A 20,151-nucleotide genomic window follows, 5' to 3' on the forward strand; every position below is an offset into this window, starting at 1 on the left:
CAGTCAAGAAAAGACTGCTAACAGGGGGACAGCAGACCGTCGTGAAGGCACAGCATTTCCGAAAATATATATCCAGACATTCAACCCCTTAACCCATATCAACCCTGAGCATAATAGGCATTCCCATGTTAAATATAAGGTAAAGCAAACTTTCATATTTTTTTTTAAAATAAAAAAAAACAAAAAAAAAACAAACATATCTATAGCCATAGTACCAACTCACTGCGAACTTGACCCATCCAGACCCTTCCTCGCCTTTTTCGGGTCAGCTTATAAACAAATTTCCATTACTATAAGTGGGAGTCCAGAGCAGCAAAAGAAATCCCCACATCCCCCCCAACGTATGGATCCCCGGCTCCCAGTCCGCTGAGAACTGCAAATGGCGGTATCCGGCTGAAATTCAGCATCCGTGCTGCTTGAAGACATCTCCGGCCGATATGAAGAATAAAGAAAGAGAAAGAAAAAGAAACAATCTGCTTCTATAATCGACCTCCTTTCCGTCATGTCGGATTCAATTGTTGCCGACGAGATTCCACCCTCTGTTCCCGAGGAAACTCTGGACGGCCTCCTTGGGTACGCCATATTGGTGACAACGGGGGATCCCGTATGGGGAGTCGGGAGGAGCTAGCTTTATCCTGGGGTGGTAGAATATGTAAGTCCCTCAGCAGGTCCTCTCCCTCCTGTAGCGTAGAGAAGCCATATTGCCTATTATTGCGCATGAAGAGGAGACGAAATGGGAATGCCCACCGGTATGGAATCGCATGGTGTTTGAGGGTCTGCAGAATAGGGCGAAGCATCCGCCTTTTTTGAATGGTTTGGGGAGCCAAATCAGCATATATCTGAACCGCTGTATTATAAATGGTGATCACCGGGAGCTTCCTAGCTCTTTCCATCACCTTCTCTTTAATCGAATAATAGTGTGGTTTCACTATAATATCTCTGGGAAGTCCATCCCTCCTCATGGCCGTCAATGCTCTATGGGCCCGGTCAATTTCCATATGTGATTCCGATATATCAGGTATCAATGTAGTGAGTAGCAGGCGAACCACCCCCGGTACCTCCGTCTGAGATTCCGGGACCCCTCTGATCCTGAAGTTATAGCGTCGAGAACGATTTTCCAGGTCCTCAATTCTGGTGTTCGCTTCCTCCAATTGCTCCTGCAGATCCTCCATAAATCTAGTATTCTGGTTAACTCTTGCAGTGACTGAGGTCATTTTGGTCTCAATAGCCTGCATATGCGCCCCCACTTTGTGTAAATCTTGATGTACCGCGGCTATCTTGGAGCTTATTTCCCCCATCTGAGCTTGCATGGCTCTTGATATGCAGGAAAAGATGGCGTCCTCTGTCAACCCGGAAGTAATGGCCGGCTGCATGGGCGAGTGCTGTGAGACGTGAACGGGCGCTAATTGCGGCAGTCCCAGGTCTGGGATCGGGCCCTCTCCTTGTAAATCCTCCTGTGCCTGCAATAGTGATGTGCTGCTATTTTCCCGCAGGAGCACAGGATAATCCTGTGATAACACCGCCGAACTGGATTCTATCTGTGTCCCCTGCTGCTGCTGCAGCAGGCCTTGCTCCGCCATGTTCAGCGCCGCCATCAGCATATCTGCCACGGACCTCTGAGCCTGGGTTTGCTTACCCCTTCTTCCACTCCCTCTGGCCATAGGTGGATGCCCGAACCTCTAAGGTACCTCTCCTTTCTTTTATGGGTCTCGATGTCTGCTGTTAGCGATATATATGCTGGATTGCCTTCACGAGGTGCGGAGCCTGGTTAGAACGCGTCCACCATGTTCAGCTGCGCGCATGCGCCCCCCTAGACTTGCAGCTTTGATCGCTGCTAGAGTACATTACACTACACACGTAGTGTAATGTACTCCAACTGTCATTGTGACGTAACAGTCACACTGACAGGAAGCCTACGACAACCTGTCTCCAGCTGGTCCTCATAGGCTTCTGTACATGGCAGCCCGGAAGCCATTGTCTGGCGTCCGGTTGCCATGGGTACCATTGTCAGCCCCCGTGATTTCACGTGGGGGCTGCCGATCGGCGCTAAACACCTTAATTGTGGCGTTCAAAATCGAACGCCGCAATTAAGGGGTTAACTGCCGAAATCAGCGGCGATGGGCCACTGATCGGTAACGGGGAATGCAGGGCAGACACCCTGCACAGTTAATCGCCGCTGCGGTGTAGCGCCACGCGGCGGTTAACTGTCAAAGCACAGACGTAACTGCACGTCAAGGTGCGCGAACTTACTGCACACATCGACGTGCAGTTACGTCAAGGTGCGGGAAGGGGTTAAATGACCCAAACATTTTCAAAATAAAATAGTTTTTATTGAGACATGATTGATAAAAATACAGTTAAAAGCATCAAAAATGGATTAAAATATAAGTCCTCACAGTAAAGAAAATACTGAGTGGGCTACTGGCCATAACATCTATACCATACAGAAATACATTGTAAATAAACAGCCATGGTGAGTCACATAACAAAAATAAACAACTGTGAAATAGACCATCAGAATCGATAGACAGAACTGGCAAGGCAGCCCAAAAAAATAATAGAATAGAAGTTGACAGACCATGCAGATATACAATGAGGTAAACAGTAGCAATGTGCCAGGAGCCCACTTACACCCAGCGCGTTTCGCCACCAGGCTTCGTCAGGGGGAAAAGGCTCTTTGACAGGATAAGGTGTATATATATGTCTACAAATCTTAGTTTAATTGGATTTACCTGAGGCATGGTTGGTATGATCGTGAAAACCGGAAGTCAACTAGTTTGGGGCAGACACTCCCCATGTGCAATAAGAAATTTTGTAAATGAATCAGTGAGAACAGAAGTGGGTATAAAAACCATAGGGATTGGATGAGGTAAGTGCCAATCAAATCTGGCGACCGGAAGTACGTCAACACGAAACCGGAAGAGGGCTAATTTGGGGCGGTAACTCCCCACATCCAATAGGAAACTTCATAAAAGACTCAGTGAGAGCAAAAATCAATGTAAAAACCACCGGGATTGGGTGGAATGAGTGTCAATCAAATGACTAGAAGAAGGTCAATATAGCAGCAGCTCCAGGAGCGACATCATAAGGGTCGGAACACACTAGGCGGATATGCTGAGTAAAACTACACAGCTTATCCGCCCCGATAGTCGCAGGGAATTCTGCCAGCAAAACCGCACCAAATAGTGGCGCAGGTTTCGTGAGGCATGTCCGCTACGGGAATCCTGCAGGGAAAAAAAAAGTTTAGACTTGCCCCGGCCGTAATTTAGGTGACACATCTCTCTCTTCTAAATGTATCCCCGCCTCCTGGGATGACGCTGTAGACCAGGGGTCTCAAGTACGCGGCCCGCGGGCCGCATGCGGCCCCTGGGGCTGTCATCTGCGGCCTGCGGGACACAGAGCCGCTAGTATCGGCTCTGCTCCGAGACTCTGGAATACCCTGACATCGCTGTCCACATATGAACAGCGATGTCTGGGGCTTCCCCAGAGCCGGAGTCCCGGGCAGAGCGCTAGTACAGGCTCTGCTCCGGGACTCTGTGGAATTCCCTGACATCGCTGTCAACATATGGACAGTGTGTCAGGGTCTTCCCCAGAGCGGAGTCCCGGGCAGAGCGCTAGTATCAGCTCTGCTCCGGGACGCTGTGGAATTCCCTGACATCGCTGCCCATATATGGACAGTGTGTCAGGGTCTTCCCCAGAGCGGAGTCCCGGGGCAGAGCGCTAGTATCGGCTCTGCTCCGGGACGCTGCGAAATTCCCTGCCATCGCTGCCCTTATATGGACTGTGTGTCAGGGTCTTCCCCAGAGCGGAGTCCCGGGCAGAGCGCTAGTATCGGCTCTGCTCCGGGACGCTGCGGAATTCCCTGACATCGCTGCCCATATATGGACAGTGTGTCAGGGTCTTCCCCAGAGTGGAGTCCCGGGCAGAGCGCTAGTACAGGCTCTGCTCCGGGACTCTGTGGAATTCCCTGACATCGCTGCCCATATATGGACAGTGTGTCAGGGTCTTCGCCAGAGCGGAGTCCCGGGCAGAGCGATAGTATCGGCTCTGCTCCGGGACGCTGCGGAATTCCCTGACATCGCTGCCCATATATGGACAGTGTGTCAGGGTCTTCCCCAGAGTGGAGTCCCGGGCAGAGCGCTAGTACAGGCTCTGCTCCGGGACTCTGTGGAATTCCCTGACATCGCTGCCCATATATGGGGACAGTGTGTCAGGGTCTTCCCCAGAGTGGAGTCCCGGGCAGAGTGCTAGTACAGGCTCTGCTCCGGGACTCTGTGGAATTCCCTGACATCGCTGCCCATATATGGACAGTGTGTCAGGGTCTTCCCCAGAGCGGAGTCCCGGGCAGAACGCTACTATCGGCTCTGCTCCGGGACGCTGGGGAATTCCCTGACATCGCTGCCCATATATGGACAGTGTGTCAGGGTCTTCCCCAGAGCAGAGTCCCGGGCAGAGCGCTATTATTGGCTCTACTCCAGGACTCTGGGGAAGCCTCTGACATCGCTGTCCATACATCGACAATGATGTCAGGGGCTTCCCCAGAGCAGGAGTCCCAGTCTAAAGGGGGCACTGCTGTGGCAGTATCTACAGGGGACACTGCTGTGGCGGCATCTACAAGGGGCACTGCTGTGGCGGCATCTACAGAGGGCACTGCTATGGCAGCATCTACAGGGGGCACTGCTGTGGCGGCATCTACAGGGGGCACTGCTGTGGCGGCATCTACAGGGGGGCACTGCTATGGCGGCATCTACAGGGGGCACTGCTGTGGCGGCATCTACAGGGGGCACTGCTGTGGCGGCATCTACAGGGGGCACTACTGTGGCGGCATCTACAGGGGGCACTGCTGTGGCGGCATCTACAGGGGGCACTGCTGTGGCGGCATCTACAGAGGGCACTGCTGTGGAAGCATCTACAGAGGGCACTGCTGAGGCGGCATCTACAGAGGGCACTGCTGTGGCGGCATCTACAGAGGGCACTGCTGTGGCAGCATCTACAGAGGGCACTGCTGTGGCAGCATCTACAGAGGGCACTGCTGTGGCAGCATCTACAGAGGGCACTGCTGTGGCAGCATCTACAGAGGGCACTGCTGTGGCAGCATCTACACAGGGCACTGCGGCAGCATCCACCGAGGGCACTGTGGCACTATCTAAAAAGGGGCTGCCCAATCTTGACATGTGTGCTAACTGAGCCGCCGGACTGCATTTAGCGACACTTAAACTGGAAAGCTGTATTGTTGAAATAAGCACGTGGAGAAATCTCTCAAATTTTAAACCTAGTGGTATTATTATAGTAATATAGTGTTATAGTAATTCAAATAACTAATTGATTAACAATAATTTTGTATTGTATCAAATTTGAAAGTAATGCGGCCCGACCACTTCACATTTTCTCTATATGTGGCCCACTTACCCGGCCGAGATTGAGACCCTTGCTGTAGACCATGTGACCGCTGCAGCAGTCACATGGGATGAAACGTCATGACAGGAGGCCGGGCTGCGCTAAGAATAGAGGATCGCGTCGCCTAAACTACAGCCGGGGTAAGTCTAAACTTTTTTATAAATTTAAAAAAGTACCTTTTTTTTTCTCATTTGTGATTTTTGCAGCAGAACCGCAGCATTTCCGCAACAGAGGAGCAGCGATTCTGCAGCATAAATTGACATGCTGTGGCTTAAAAAGCCACACTGCAGGTCAAATTTTTGCAGCGTGTGGATGAGATTTGTTCAAATCTCATCCACTCTGCTTCGACTGTAATATGCTGCGAATTTTCCGCAATAAAATGTGTTGCATAAAATCCGCAGTGTTCATGCCTAGTGTGTTCCTACCCTAAGGTCGGATTTACACAAGCGTGTGCTTTTTGCGCGCGCAAAAAACGTGGTGTTTTGCGCATGCAAAAGGTCCATAACAGCTCCGTGTGGCAGCAGCGTATGATGCGTGGCTTCGTGATTTTCGCGCAGCCGCCATCATTATGACACTCTGTTTGTATGTTTGTAAACAGAAAAGCACATGGTGCTTTTCTGTTTTCATTCATAGTTTATACTGCTGCGGAAGTGCTGGGCGTGATTTTCACGCACCCATTGACTTCAATGGGTGCGTGATGCGCGAACAATGCACAAATATAGGACATGTCGTGAGTTTTACGCAGCGGACACACGCTGCGTGAAAATCACTGACAGTCTGCACGGCCCCATAGACTAACACAGGTCCGTGCGAGGCGCGTGAAAATCACGCGCGTTGTACGGACGTATTACACGTTCGTTTGAATAAGACCTAACAATAAGGTCCAGTTCACAGAGTTTTTGGGCCTTGATATTGACTCAGACACTGCGTCAGAATCAGCACCAAACAACTTCCAAAACCGCCTCCCATTGATTTAATCTTAAATCAATGGGAGCCAGTCGCGGAAAAAAGAAAAAGCAGCACGACCTTTCTTGCCGCTGTTCCGCCTCTGACCTCCCATCAAAATCAATGGGAGGCAGAAAATGCATTTTTCGCTGCGTTTTTTTGTCTGCTGTCCTCAATCGCCGCAGGCAAAAAACGCGGCAAGATAGTGTGGGCAGGTCAAAATCTGCCTCAAAATTCAGTGCGTGGTTCCAGGCGGTCACGGTTGCGTGCGGTCGCGGGTGCGGGCAGTGTTTGATGGCCCCCATGACAAGAGGGGGGGCCCGCAGCTCACAACATTCTTTTGGTGAAAAAAACGGGCCCCATTGCAGGGGCCTGTTTTTTTTCTACCAAAAGCAAGTTGCGGCAATTGCCGGGCCCCCCTTTCAATTAGGTTTGGCCGGGCCACTCACATCAGTACCCCTAATACCCCCCCGATGGCGGCCCTGGGTAGCATGATATAGTGCTGGACGGAGTAGGGCCACGGTAGGGAGGCCCAGAAAATTTAGCTGTATGGGGCCCTGAAATTCCTGATGGCGGCCCTGATACCAACCATGCCTCAGGTAAATCCAATTAAACTAAGATTTGTAGACATATATATACACCTTATCCTGTCATAGAGCCTTCATCCTTTTCCCCCTGACAAAGCCTGGTGGCGAAACGCGTTGGGTGTAAGTGGGCTCCAGGCACATCGCTACTCTTTACCCCATTGTATATCTGCATGGTCTGTCTACTTCTATTCTATTATTTTTTGCCAGTTCTGTCTATCGATTCTGATGGTCTATTTCACAGTTGTTTATTTTTGTTATGTGACTCACCATGGCTGTTTATTTACAATTTATTTCTGTATGGTTTATATGTTATGGCCAGTAGACCACTCAATATTTACTTTACTGTGAGGACTTATATTCTAATCCATTTTTGATATTATTAACTGTATTTTGTATTTTTATCATGTCTCAATAAAAACTATTTTATTTTGAAAATGTTTGGGTCATTTAACACTGATTTTCTGTATATGTGTTTAAACTATGACTTTGGTGTTTGACCAAATTATTCTATTGAGGCACTTTTTTGGTATTAATGAAATTAAAGAATGTCAGCAACTTGCTCCACATACCATTCCAGCTGGGAGATTGCTTGTACCTCCTCAGTTCAGATTTCGTTTGCTCAATGAGTTACATGATTCTGTTGTGTGTAGCTTTCTACTAAAAATCTGCGACTGAAAGTACCGTCTTGTAAATTTGCTCCAAGGTTTATTGGTACATATGAAATTGTTGAAGTTATTAACCCTGTGTCTTTTCATCTAGCTCTTCCTCCTTTCAAAATTCATGATGTTTTTCACAAATCCCTCCTTAAAAAAAAAAAATTTCCACCACCTAATCCACTTAAGAAACCTCCTCCTCCAGTTAAGGTAGAAGGAGATATGGAATTTGAGGTTCAGAGAATTGTGGATGCCAGAAGGGTCTGGGGTACTCTCCAGTAATTGGTTCACTGGAAGGGTTATGGACCAGAAGAATGAACTTGGGTTCCTGCCTTTTCAGTATGTGCTAATCTTTTAGTTAAACTCTTTCATTTGAAGTTTCCTTTAAAACTTAGGCCGAGGTTTAAGGGTGCGGTGGCCCCTTGTAGAAAGGGGGTACTGTTAGGAAACGTCCGTCCCTTAAAGATTACCTTGATTACCAGTCTAGCCTCTGGGCGGTTCTGGTTTTAGTTGTTCAGCCTATCCCTTTTCTCTGTCTTTCCTCCTATCAGGTGTAAGTGTGGAGTACTTAAACCTGGGTTGCTTCTGTGAATTTCCTTGCTGCATGTGTTTGATCAAGCTTCTGATTAAACCCTGTACCTTTGACTATTTGGACTTTTTGGAACTGGACCTCGGCTTGTCTCTAGATTACCCTTTGCTTACGGATTTGGACTTTCTGCTCCTGGCTGGTACTGACCTCTGCTATTCCTGACATTCCCTAGCTTTGTGATTTGGACTTTATGTTTACCCTCTGGCTGTCTTGTCACTTGTTCTGGTATTGTCTGCATTGCACCTCTAATCTAACACCAAATTCTGTTAAAACAATCTGGGATCTATGCAGCAAAAACCATCTTGCCTTGCGGTGGGCTCTGGCGAAAACCATAGAGTAGTCTTAGACATCGTTGATCAGAGTTGTGGCGAAATTGGGGTTGCAGATTTATTTGCACGCTCAGTCCCAACAGTCTCCAGCAGCCTTTGGGGAATCGCTCACATATCAAATCCATAAACCTTCCACCCTGGGAATTGCTCAACCAGAGATTCTATAACACCTACTTTTGAAAGTAGGTGAATGACCGCTAATTACTCCTAGCACAGGGACTCCTTTGTATCTGAAGGAGTCCCCACACTAGGTATTTTTAGTGGTGCTTGCACCCGAGAGGCGGAAAAATTCCGGCACATTTTGGGTGATCCTGAGCACCTTACAAGCATCAGTAAACGAAACAGTGACAGCTCTAAGATGTCATTGTTTCGTTTACATCACGTGGTGCCCGGTTACCTCAGTTCATTTGCCTACTTTTAAAATAAGCCCATAATCTGAGGTAACCTGGGGCCACGTGATGTAAACTACCGCTTAGTTTACGGTTACGGACACAGGGTAGGCAATATAATAGTTTTTTTGAGGGATTTGTGTTTTTTTACAGGTTCGGTTGTTGAACGACTTCAGATTTGAGGATACTTCGATGACGGGGATTTTTTTTTAAATTCTCAATAAAATGGTTAGTGAGTGTTGTGTGTGTTTTTTTTTTATTTCAATTAAAATATTTTTTCTATGTGTCTGTGTTTTTTTGTAACTTTATTACTACTGCCTTAGTAATGGCCGCTAGATGATTGACAGTGTCCATTACAAAGGCTTGGCTTAGTGTTAGTCGGCTAACACTAACCCCCTATTTTTACCCTTGTACCCCCCACCACCACCAGGGGTACCCGTAAGAGCCGGGTAGGATCCAGTACCCGACCATTTGTTGTGATAGTCGGGCACTATGGTGGACGTAGGCTGGTATTATTAGGCTGGGAAAGACCAAAAAGTGTGGCCTTTGCAACCCTACTAATGCTAGGCTCCTGCTGCTTTGTTGTTTGTGGCTAGTTAAAAAAATAAAAAATAAATAATAATAATAATTGAAAAAACTATGTGGGGTCCCCCCCTCCCCCATTTTTCATAGCCAGCCAGATACACCAAAGCAGCAGTAGGTTAGCATTACCAGGATGGGAAAGGCCACAGTTTTCGCTCTTTCCCAGCCTAATAATACCAGCCTAGGGCGGCAACCAATGTCAACACATACCATCAGAAGGCATTTGCGCGACATTGGACTACAAGCCAGATGTCCAGCTACAGGTGTTCCATTGACCACACGCCGCCACTCTCAAAGGCTATCATGGTGCACAGCGAGAAGGCAATGGAGCTTGGAATGGAGGTCTATCTTCTTCAGCGATGAGTCCTGCTTTTGTCTTGAACGCAATGATAGCTGGAGATTGGTCTGGAGACAACGTGGGCAACGGCCATGAAGAGGCCTTCACAAGGGAACGTTACACCGGTCCTACTCCTGGGATTATGGTGCGGCGTGGCATAATGTAGGGTAGCTGGACCCCTCAGAGATATATTGATTTAGTCGTGGACCCAGTGGTACAGCCATTTCGACCAAGTCTCCCAGAAGCCGTTTTAGAACAGGATAATGCTAGGCCGCATATTGCTTGTGCTCCTGTGAGCAACCTGTGTGGCCTAAACCTGCTACTATGGCCTGCAGTGTCTCCGGACTTGTCTCCTATCGAGCACATGTGTGGGACGTAATTGGTCGACAATTGCAAAGGGAGCTGCCAGCAGCCAATCTTGATGATTTACGTGCCTAAGTGCATTCAGTGTCGCATAACATTCCTCATAAAACCATTAATAACCTCATTGATAGCATGCCAAGGCATGTAAATGCGTGTATTTATGTGCGTGGCGCTCATACCCGATACTGAAAAAAATTAAACAAGATGTTTGGAATATTTTGTTTCCAGTTTTTTTCAGAATTTGTATATCATTAACATGTCTATCAATCCTGTGATTTCCACAATTTCAAAACTTTTACTTCTTGGTGTTGCAATTTCAATGTTGAGGAATTTTGGGAGGGGGGGGACATATGTTTTGGGGCTGAAGCGCCTGCAACAATAGAAAAATGTGGCCTGATCTGAACAATCATGGTTTTTTTTACAACATGTGGATGGCCCAGTGCTTGTGCGTCATTTACCTGTGAAAAAGATGGCACCAGGATGCACTAAGGGAAGAGGGAAAGCCTACGGAGGCAGTGTGACGCTCTGGGCAATGTTCTGCTAGGAAACCTTCGGTCCTGGAATTCATGTGTATGTTACTTTGACACGTATCACCTACCTAAACATTGTTGCAGATCAAGTTCCCCCCTACATAGCAATGGTATTCCCTAGTGGCAGTAGCCTCTTTCAGTAGGATAATGTGCCCTGCCACACCGATATAATTGTTCAGGAATAGTTTGAAGAACATGACAATTTTGTTGACTTGGCCTCCGAATTCCCCAGATCTCAATCCAATTGAGTATCTGTAGGATGTGTTTGAAAATAGATCTGATCCATGGAGGCCCCTGTTATGATTAGCTTCCCTGATGATAGCTAAAATCTGCAGTCAGCTTAGTGCTGACTAAATTGGGGTGCAAAGTCTAAGGGATCCCTGGTTTTTACCCTTTAACCTCAGTACGGCGATGTGCACTTTGCTGCAGGGAATCCCCAGGTTGCAGCTCCCAGATTAGTCGCTGACCTGCAGTTTGAGAAGGGGTTGCAAAAATTTGTAAACAGGAGCCAGGTATCAGTCCAGAGTGTGACAAAATACCAGGAGAAAATCGTCAGGTGCAGAAAATAGAAGGCAGGCGAATGGTCAGATAGTCTGGGGATAGGTAACCGATAGCAATCACAAGCAGATTGCTATCAGCCGGGCTCTGTAACTGGCTGAACGGCTGTGTGTCTAATCCTAGTCTGGTGGCCGTGCACTCTGTACATGTGCCGCCGGACATCCCCACCAGCCCCGCCATAACTCTCAGTGCAGACGCGACTGACAGTGATGGATGACGCTAAAGCGTGGGACAGGTGAGTATGTTACAACCCCACATCGCACCTTACAGGACTTAAAGGATTTGCTGTTGTCTTCGTGCCAGATATCACAGTACACCTTCAGAGGTCTTGTGGAGCACACATACAGTACATACACCTAACACACACATATATAGTTACACACACATACTCACTTGCATGCAGCTAGCTGTCAGATCCCAGCAGTGGAGAGGGAGCTGCGGTGAGAATAGAGAGCTGCTTTCTGCCTGAGCTGCTTTCATACCTTCCGCCCCTCTCCCTCTCCTGTCCGTCTCGACCCAGCTGCTGCTTGTATAAAGTTACAGCAGCCGTCAAGACGCTCGTTGTTGAAACTTAGAACAATAAACCTAGAAATTTATGATAAAAGTAAACAAGAGGTAAACTTGCTCACACTTTCTGTCAGTCTGTAGGATTTTCTGTATATTCCTAAAAAAAAATAATAATTTTGAAATCCAGCAGAGAACACATGGATTAATCTACTGCTGATCTGTTCCATTTTCATCTGGGGAATGGCTGAGGGGTGGGGATTAACAATATTTTTGTCCTACTGCATATAAGATAGTGGGGAGGGAGCTCCTGCTCCAGTCAGTTTTCTTACAGCCTGACACAGGACAATGAGGAGCAGATGGAGGAGGAAGGGCATGGCTAAGCTCCTAGGGCACACATAGAAGATTTCTTTATTAATTTATGTTTTAATTCTATATGAGAAAATTGTAAAGAAGGAGGTTAAGGGAGGAAGTGCTGGAATATATTTTTATTTTTTAGTGCCTTTTTTATGTTTAGTGTCCTGTTAAAGTAGCACAGGCAGGAGAGAGAGGGGGATGGCAGGACCTCTAGATATGCATGACCTGCGTCACTCTCCTCATTTCTATCCAACTACCTAACTGCGCCCAGGGCAAGTGCCTCCACAGCGCCACCCCTTCCCTAGCTATGCCCCTGTTTAAAAGTAATGCCCCTTTATATGTATAAATCCTCCATGTTATTTAGCATTATTTAATTATTTAAGTATTTATTAAGCCTCTATTTTTTAATTATTCAATATGCCTCTATTTTATATATATATATAAATGACATGGGTGCACTATAAATATCTAATGTGCCCACAGACCCAACATGCTCCCCCTATTTTCCCCGAGCTGCCGTAGCTACTACTCGGCTTCCCTGATGTTCTCTTTGCAACGATGAGCTTTGTTTCTGATAGGCCAGCTCAGCGTCACCACACCATGGCAAACGGGGGCTGGCTGCATGCCGGCACCTGGTTGATTGCTGCTAGTACACTGCCAACAATGAAGTGAGGAAGGTGTTCGGAGCCAGTCAGTTCACCCGACAGTGATCCTATTGTAGTGTTCTTAACCCCCTTCCCTCAATTCCACCACTCTAGGCTTAATTAACATCATGATACCTAGCGCTCCAGCATGAGCGCTATACCGCTGACTCCCCATACGGCGATATTCCCCTCATTTATATACACTTATTTTATAAGTTCCGTTGTTTTTTATTATAATAAAAATTTATTATGTGTCTATGTATCACTTATAAGGCATTGTGGATCACAATAAATGATTGCTATAATATGTCTTGTACATTTGCCTTTTTAGTGGCTGATGCTAGTGCCACTCATGACGTCATTTTATGTTCTCTTTGCTTTTTCTTGTGTTGATATGGTCTGATGATGACACCGGTCGAAACGTGTCACCTAATAAAGGCTGAATTATTACTAAATAGCACCGTGACTATCTGACTCTGAGGGTGAAGTAGCGCTACTTAGCTTTCTTCTTTTTTCTTCTTTGATGCAAAACTGCATGGTAGAGTTTTGCTGACCTACCAGCCAGGAAGCAGCTGCAACCCTATCCCTTCTATGCGCTGAATCAGAGTTGTGCCTGGATGTCGCACAACTCTCTCAGGTGAGAGCAACCCTTACATGATTGTCTGTTAGCACCTTTACTTTTGGGATTTCTACACCATGAGGTGTTTTTTTCTTTTCTTTTTTTTTTTTACAGATACTAAATGTTTAAAACATGAACATCTGCAATTCTGGTTTCTTTCTACTCAATGACTGTCATTAAAAATCACTTTATGATTTGGAGTTTAAATGGCTTTATATCACAGAAGCAAGCAAGAGGCCTGACATTGACCTTCTGACCCTCTGATGAAAACCGAACGCCATTTCATTAACTCCTTTACTGCTTTCACTTTATTGTTTCAATATGCATTACATTATTTCAGATCTATGCTCGTAGTTGACATTGAATTATGTTGGCTGGCTGTTAGAACAAGTTCAGAGGAAAGAGGAGAAATTAACTAAGTAATAGTGACATTAACACAACATCTTATTTAGCGGTACCATCAGTCATTTCAAGAAAAGTACTTTAAGTCATTCTGGAACCTAGAATGAAAACTGCAAAAATGAACAAAAATTTTGCTTTCATAGCAAAGAGAGGCAACAAAATAACTTTGTAAGAAAAAAAAAAGAAGGAAAAAAAGATTTTTGTTGCCTTTGATAAATATCATCGATCAATGATTCAATCTAAATCTTGGACTCAAATTTCAAAGGTTATAGAAATTCTTTTTAATAGGTGATGTCTGAGAGTTCAAAAAAAAAAACTAAAATAATCTCTGATTACATTAACATGAATGTTTTTTTCAATTAAGATATAATTCAAAAGGGGAAAATGTATTTTTAGTATAATTTAAAATGACTTGTAAGTTATACATAAATATCAATCCTCCAATAGTATGTCTTTGCTAAAAGACATAATCAGTCTCATTTATCAAAACTGTCTAAGGCTGGTTTTACACACACACACACACACACACACACACACACACACAGCGTTTTGACGCGTTTTTTTTTTTTTCATCAAAACTTTGTTTATTGGATTTTCCATTTTTCAACATACATGTTATGCATTTAATTACAGAAGATTCACTTTTTACAGGTATACAGTCATTAACCAGGTGAGAACATTACAATGCAATGTGTCAGATTTCACATAATTCAACAAATTATTGTCCAAGGTAAACTCCATTACATCAAGCTATGTCATCTTCAAACTGCTGATACTAGCTTTATACTTTTGCGAGTACTTAATATTTTGAATGCTGTAAGTAGTCTACATCGTCATCTTAAAGCCAGATGAAGTCTGCATATGCCATTTATTTCAATCATCTAGACATTCTGTATATCCCTTAGGATCATTAATAAAGGCCAGCCAAGGTTGCCAAATTTTATGATATTTGCCTAAGTTCCTTAATGCTAAGTAGCTCAGCTCCTCTAATCTTGACATTTGTGCCACTTTATTCAACCATTGGGCTATAGACGGAGGAGTTATCTTCCTCCAGCACAGCGGGATCATAGCTTTAGATGCCAACACTAATTGTGACCACAATTCTTCCTTACGGTATCTTATAGGACTGTCAGACTGTAAATTCAGAAGTAGATAAGTGAGTGATAGAGTCTGGGCTGTGGGGCAAATCATTGTCAGAATGCGCTGCACTTCCCCCCAGAAGGGTTGGATGAGTGTGCATTCCCACCAGATGTGTGTGTACGTGCCTACTTGTTGGCTACATCTCCAACATAGGGGGGATATCGTAGGTTCTATGCGATGAAGTAACTCCGGCGTTTTGTACCATCTACTTACTAATTTATATGAGGTTTCTTGTAGGTTTATGCATCTAGAGGGCCCGCAGCTAGATTTATAAATATGATGTATTTCAGCCGCTGTAAATTGAACATTTAATTCTTTCTCCCAAGACACAATGTGGTGTAAGACATCTGTCCCATCCATTGATATTATTTTCTTATATAGCAAGGAGAGGGTTTTTGGTATTGGAGTTGGCGAGGACAGCAATGATTCAAACCACGTTAATGGTTTTGTGACAAATCCTTTTTTAGTAAGAAAGTTGTAGTTCGAGAGTAGTTGCATATAGTCTAGGTAGTGTAGTCGTGTGTGAGGATATTTTGTTTTTAATTCCTCCAATGAAGGAAAATCATCAGTGTGTATAATATCTCCTAAGGTCACATCTTTCAAATCTGAACTTGCTGAGGCATGAGTCTTCTCTCCCACCTCTCTAAGACCCAGTAAATCACCTAGCTTTGTTAGGAGTGTAGGAGTGGGGCAGATATCTTCTCTTAATGACAGTTTTTTCCAAACCGCTAACACCACTTTTGTGAGTTTATTGGCAGGAGCATCTTGTAGGTCAGGCAATACTGATCGTAGCAACACTTGGGTCAAAGGCCTACCGCACATCTCTTCTTCTATAGTTACGTACAATTTAGAGTGAGACACCTTATACCAATCTAATATTCTGCTCATTTGGATAGCCTGGTAGAAAACTTGTATATCTGTAAAGTTAAGACCCCCCAATATTTTGGGTCTAGTTAGTGTTTTGTGTGCCAATCTATGCCCTTTCCCGTCCCAGACATATCTTAATAGTTTAGAGTTAATGCTTTGAAAGTAATGCTGCGGAAGGAGAATAGGCATCGTCTGTAATAAATAGGTTATCTTGGGAATTACCAACATTTTTATCAGGTTGCATCTACCTAGCCAGGATATGTATGGTATTTTCCAATTTGTTAGTAATCTGTCAACTTGCGAGACCAGAGGCTTATAATTGAGTGAGAACCAGGAGTCCGGGGATGGTGCGATCTGAATATCTAAGTACTTTATCGATTTTGATGACCATTTAAATGGAGACGTGAGTTGGGCCTCCGCTACCACCTCTGCAGAGCACTTTATGTTTAATGCTACCGATTTATCAGGATTTATTTTAAAATTAGAGAGTTCCTCAAATTTGGCAAAACATGTCAGCGAGTATCGGGAACTCGACTTTTGGGTTTGAGATTAGTAGCAAGAGGTCGTCGGCAAAGGATGCCGTCAAGTGTGATCGGCCTCCAATCTCTACCCCTCGAATCTGTGTGCATTGACGAATATGTTGAATCAGGGTTTCAATCGTCAGAACGAAAAGAAGAGGTGATAGCGGACATCCCTGTCTCGTGCCATTTGATATCTGAAATGGGGGGGATAGGGTGCCGTTTACTCGGACCCTCGCAGTAGGGCAAGTGTAGAGAGCCATTATATGCGTGATTATGAAATCCGGCAAGCCAAACTTTTGCAGCGTTTTGACCATAAAGACCCAATCTACCCTATCAAACGCCTTCTCCGCGTCGGTGGATAACAGCGCTAAAGGAAGTCGGCGTTTATGGGCCAGTTGTATCAGATGTAATACTCGTAAAGTGTTGTCCCTTCCCTCCCTCCCCGCCACGAACCCCACCTGCTCTGAATTAATGAAGTCTGGTAGCAGCAGTTTAAGTCTATTTGCGAGTACCTTAGCATAAATCTTTATATCTACATTTAGTAATGATATAGGCCTGTAACTGCTACAGAGAGTCGGATCTTTTTCAGCTTTAGGAATGATAGTGATGTGCGCCTCTAAGGTCTGTCTGGTAAACCCACTGCTCTTAGACATTGAATTAAATGTCGACACCATATGTGGTAATAATAAATCTCGGAAGGTTTTGTAGTAGACCGCTGGGAGGCCATCTGGTCCTGGACTCTTTCCTAGAGGCATGCCTTGCAAGGCTGCTTCTACTTTGGGCAGGGAGAAGGGCTGAGACAACACTTCCCTCTGATTGCCGTCAAGCGAAGGAAGGTGTAAGTTTTGCAAGAAAGTGTCTATTGCTTTACTTCTTTTTGTAAACTGGTCCCCGGACACCTGTGTCCTTATGCCATATAAAGTCTCGTAATAGGATTTAAATTGTTGAGCGATGACTCCTGTTTCCGTGGATGTGTTTCCACTTTCTGTCTTAATTATTTTAACAGGTTCCCGACCACTGGCCGTAAATATACGGCCAGCGGTCAGGGTCTCTAAAGTCCGGCGTATAGTATATATACGGCCGCACTTCAGAGACTGTGCACGCGCGATCGCGTGCACACAGCTCTATGCCCTGGCTGTTGCTAACAGCCATGGGCACTGGGCAGAATGTCAGGGGTCAATCTTTTGGCCCCTGAACATGTGATCGCTGTGACAACCAATCACAGCGATCACATGCATTTCTGCATAGAAAACAGTGTGCACGCGATCGCGTGCACACAGCCCTGTGCCCACGCTGTTACCAACAGCTCTGGGCACTGGGCAGAGTATCAGGGACCAATCTGATGGTCCCTGATCATGTGGTCGCTGTGAAAACCTATCACAGCGACCACATTTGTTTTATTTTGACTTTTCTGGCAGTAAATCTCCTGCCTCTTTTCTTCTCCTCAAACATTGTTTCAGTTTGAGGAGAAGAAGAGACTCGGGAGAATTGCTGCCAGAAGAATACAGTGAAAAAAAATACAGTTACACTAAAATATTCTCTGTATAGATAGATTTCTATCTATCTATACAATCTATCTATCCATCTATCTTTTTTTCTATCTATCTACCTTTCTTTCTTTTATTCTATTAGAATAGGCAGGTAGGGAGTATATAATTATATATATATCCACATATATATAATATATATATAGCAATAGCGGTTTATTTTTTTGTTAGCGGTAGTGTAGATATATATAGCAGTTAGTTTGTGTGTTTTATAAAAAAAAAAAAAAAAAATTTGTTTAGTTAGTGTTAGTGTTAGTTACGTTATGGCGAGGAAGTTGTTTAGCGCCGAGGAGGCATACGCCATGCTGTGGTCTGAGTCGGAGACCGCATCAGAGATGGCGTCCGAGATGGAACCTGTTTTAGGTAGTGACGATGACAGCGTCACTTCAGGTTCATCTTCAGGGGACGTTGTCCCTGATGCAGTCGAAACTGCAGAACATGAAAGCGCAGGGCCAAGTAGCGCTGTAGCACGGGACAGCCTGGTCCCTCCAGTCCAGGCTCTTGTATGGGCACCTGCCCCATCTTTTGGGCCTAGAATCCACGGATTTACGGCCACTCCTGGCATAACCGTGGACAATACAAATTTTGTCCAAATGGATTACTTCCATTTATTTATAACGGACGACATCCTAAATCAGATTGTCCACGAAACAAATTTATATGCCACGCAATATATAAGGCAGAAACCTTCATCCACCCATGCCAGAGATTGGACGCCCACCAATTTGCAGGAATTAAAAATTTTTTTGGGGCTCACCCTAAATATGGGTATTGTCAAAAAGCCCTCCATTAGGTCTTACTGGTCAACAAGACCCGCCCAAGCCACCCCAGTATATTCTGCAGTAATGCCCAGGTCTCGTTATGAGACAATAATGAGGTTCCTCCACTTCAATGACAACGCACAGGCCCCCCCAAGTACCGATGCAAACCGGGATCGGTTGTTCAAAATAAGACCGCTAATAAATTCCCTGAATAATTTATTTCTGCAACTCTACACCCCTGAGCAGAATGTAAGTGTGGACGAATCCCTCCTCAACTTTCATGGCAGACTTAGCTTTCGCCAATATCTACCTTCCAAAAGGGCAAGATATGGCGTTAAGCTCTACAAATTGTGTGAAAGTGGGTCAGGATATACCACCGCCTTCAGGATTTATGAAGGGCGGGACCGCACAATAAATGTTCCTGGATGCCCCCCTGATCTTTCCACCAGCAGTAAGATTGTGTGGGAGATAATGCAGCCTCTGTTTCACAAGGGGTACCACCTGTACTGTGATAATTTTTATTCGAGTGTGCCCCTGTTTAGGCATTTGCATGCTGCAAGGACTGGCGCATGTGGTACCATGCGCAAAAACAGAATTGGTTTTCCACAGCAATTAGTGGGGAAGCGCATGGTAAAGGGGGACTCCTGTGCTTATGCATCTGAAGAATTGCTGGCGGTCAAGTTCAGGGATCGCAAAGATGTGTATGTGCTAAGCACGATTCATACCGCAGGAACAGTGTCAGTGAGGGAAAGAGGGGCAACATCGGACAAGCACAAACCAGTGAGCGTGTCCGAATATAACAAGTACATGGAGGGGGTGGATTTAAGCGACCAGGTTTTACAGCCCTATTTAGTAAAACGCAAAACTAAAACCTGGTACAAAAAGGTGGCCATTTATTTGTTACAGGTGGCCATCCACAACTCATTTGTGCTCTACAAAAAAAACAGAGGCAGAGACACATACCTGGATTTCCAGGAGAAAATTATTGAAGGCCTCATTTTTGATGTTCAGGACACCCGAGAATGCCCCCAGTCTGAGGATGTCACGCGACTGACTGAAAGACACTTCATCAGTCGGATTCCCCCAACAGCAACCAGAAGCAACCCCCAGAAAAAGTGCCGCGTCTGCAGAAAAGACGGGCACCGCAAAGATTCCCGATATTTCTGTCCCTCATGTCCCTCGCAACCAGGCCTGTGCATTGAGCCATGTTTTAAAAAATACCACACTGTTCTGAATTATTAGATTTTAGTTAATTTGTTGAAAATATATTTGCCCTACATTACGTTTTTATTTTTCCCCTGATTTTACTCCAAGGGTGAGGGAGGGAATGGGTGGGGGGTGGATGTCATGTTTGATGTTTTCTAAAGTTCATCTGCTGGAGAGCTCCATTTGCATTAACCTGAAATTTCTTATTTTAGAAAACCCCAAAAAATAAATTCCCATTATACCCCTAGATGAATATTTTGGGATTTCTGCTTCAAGAGCAGATATTTTGGAAGTGTTATAGAAACTCTGTTGAGTTTTGTAAAA

The sequence above is a fragment of the Rhinoderma darwinii genome, chromosome 4 (assembly GCF_050947455.1).
Source record: "Rhinoderma darwinii isolate aRhiDar2 chromosome 4, aRhiDar2.hap1, whole genome shotgun sequence".
In the NCBI taxonomy this organism is placed as follows: domain Eukaryota; kingdom Metazoa; phylum Chordata; class Amphibia; order Anura; family Rhinodermatidae; genus Rhinoderma; species Rhinoderma darwinii.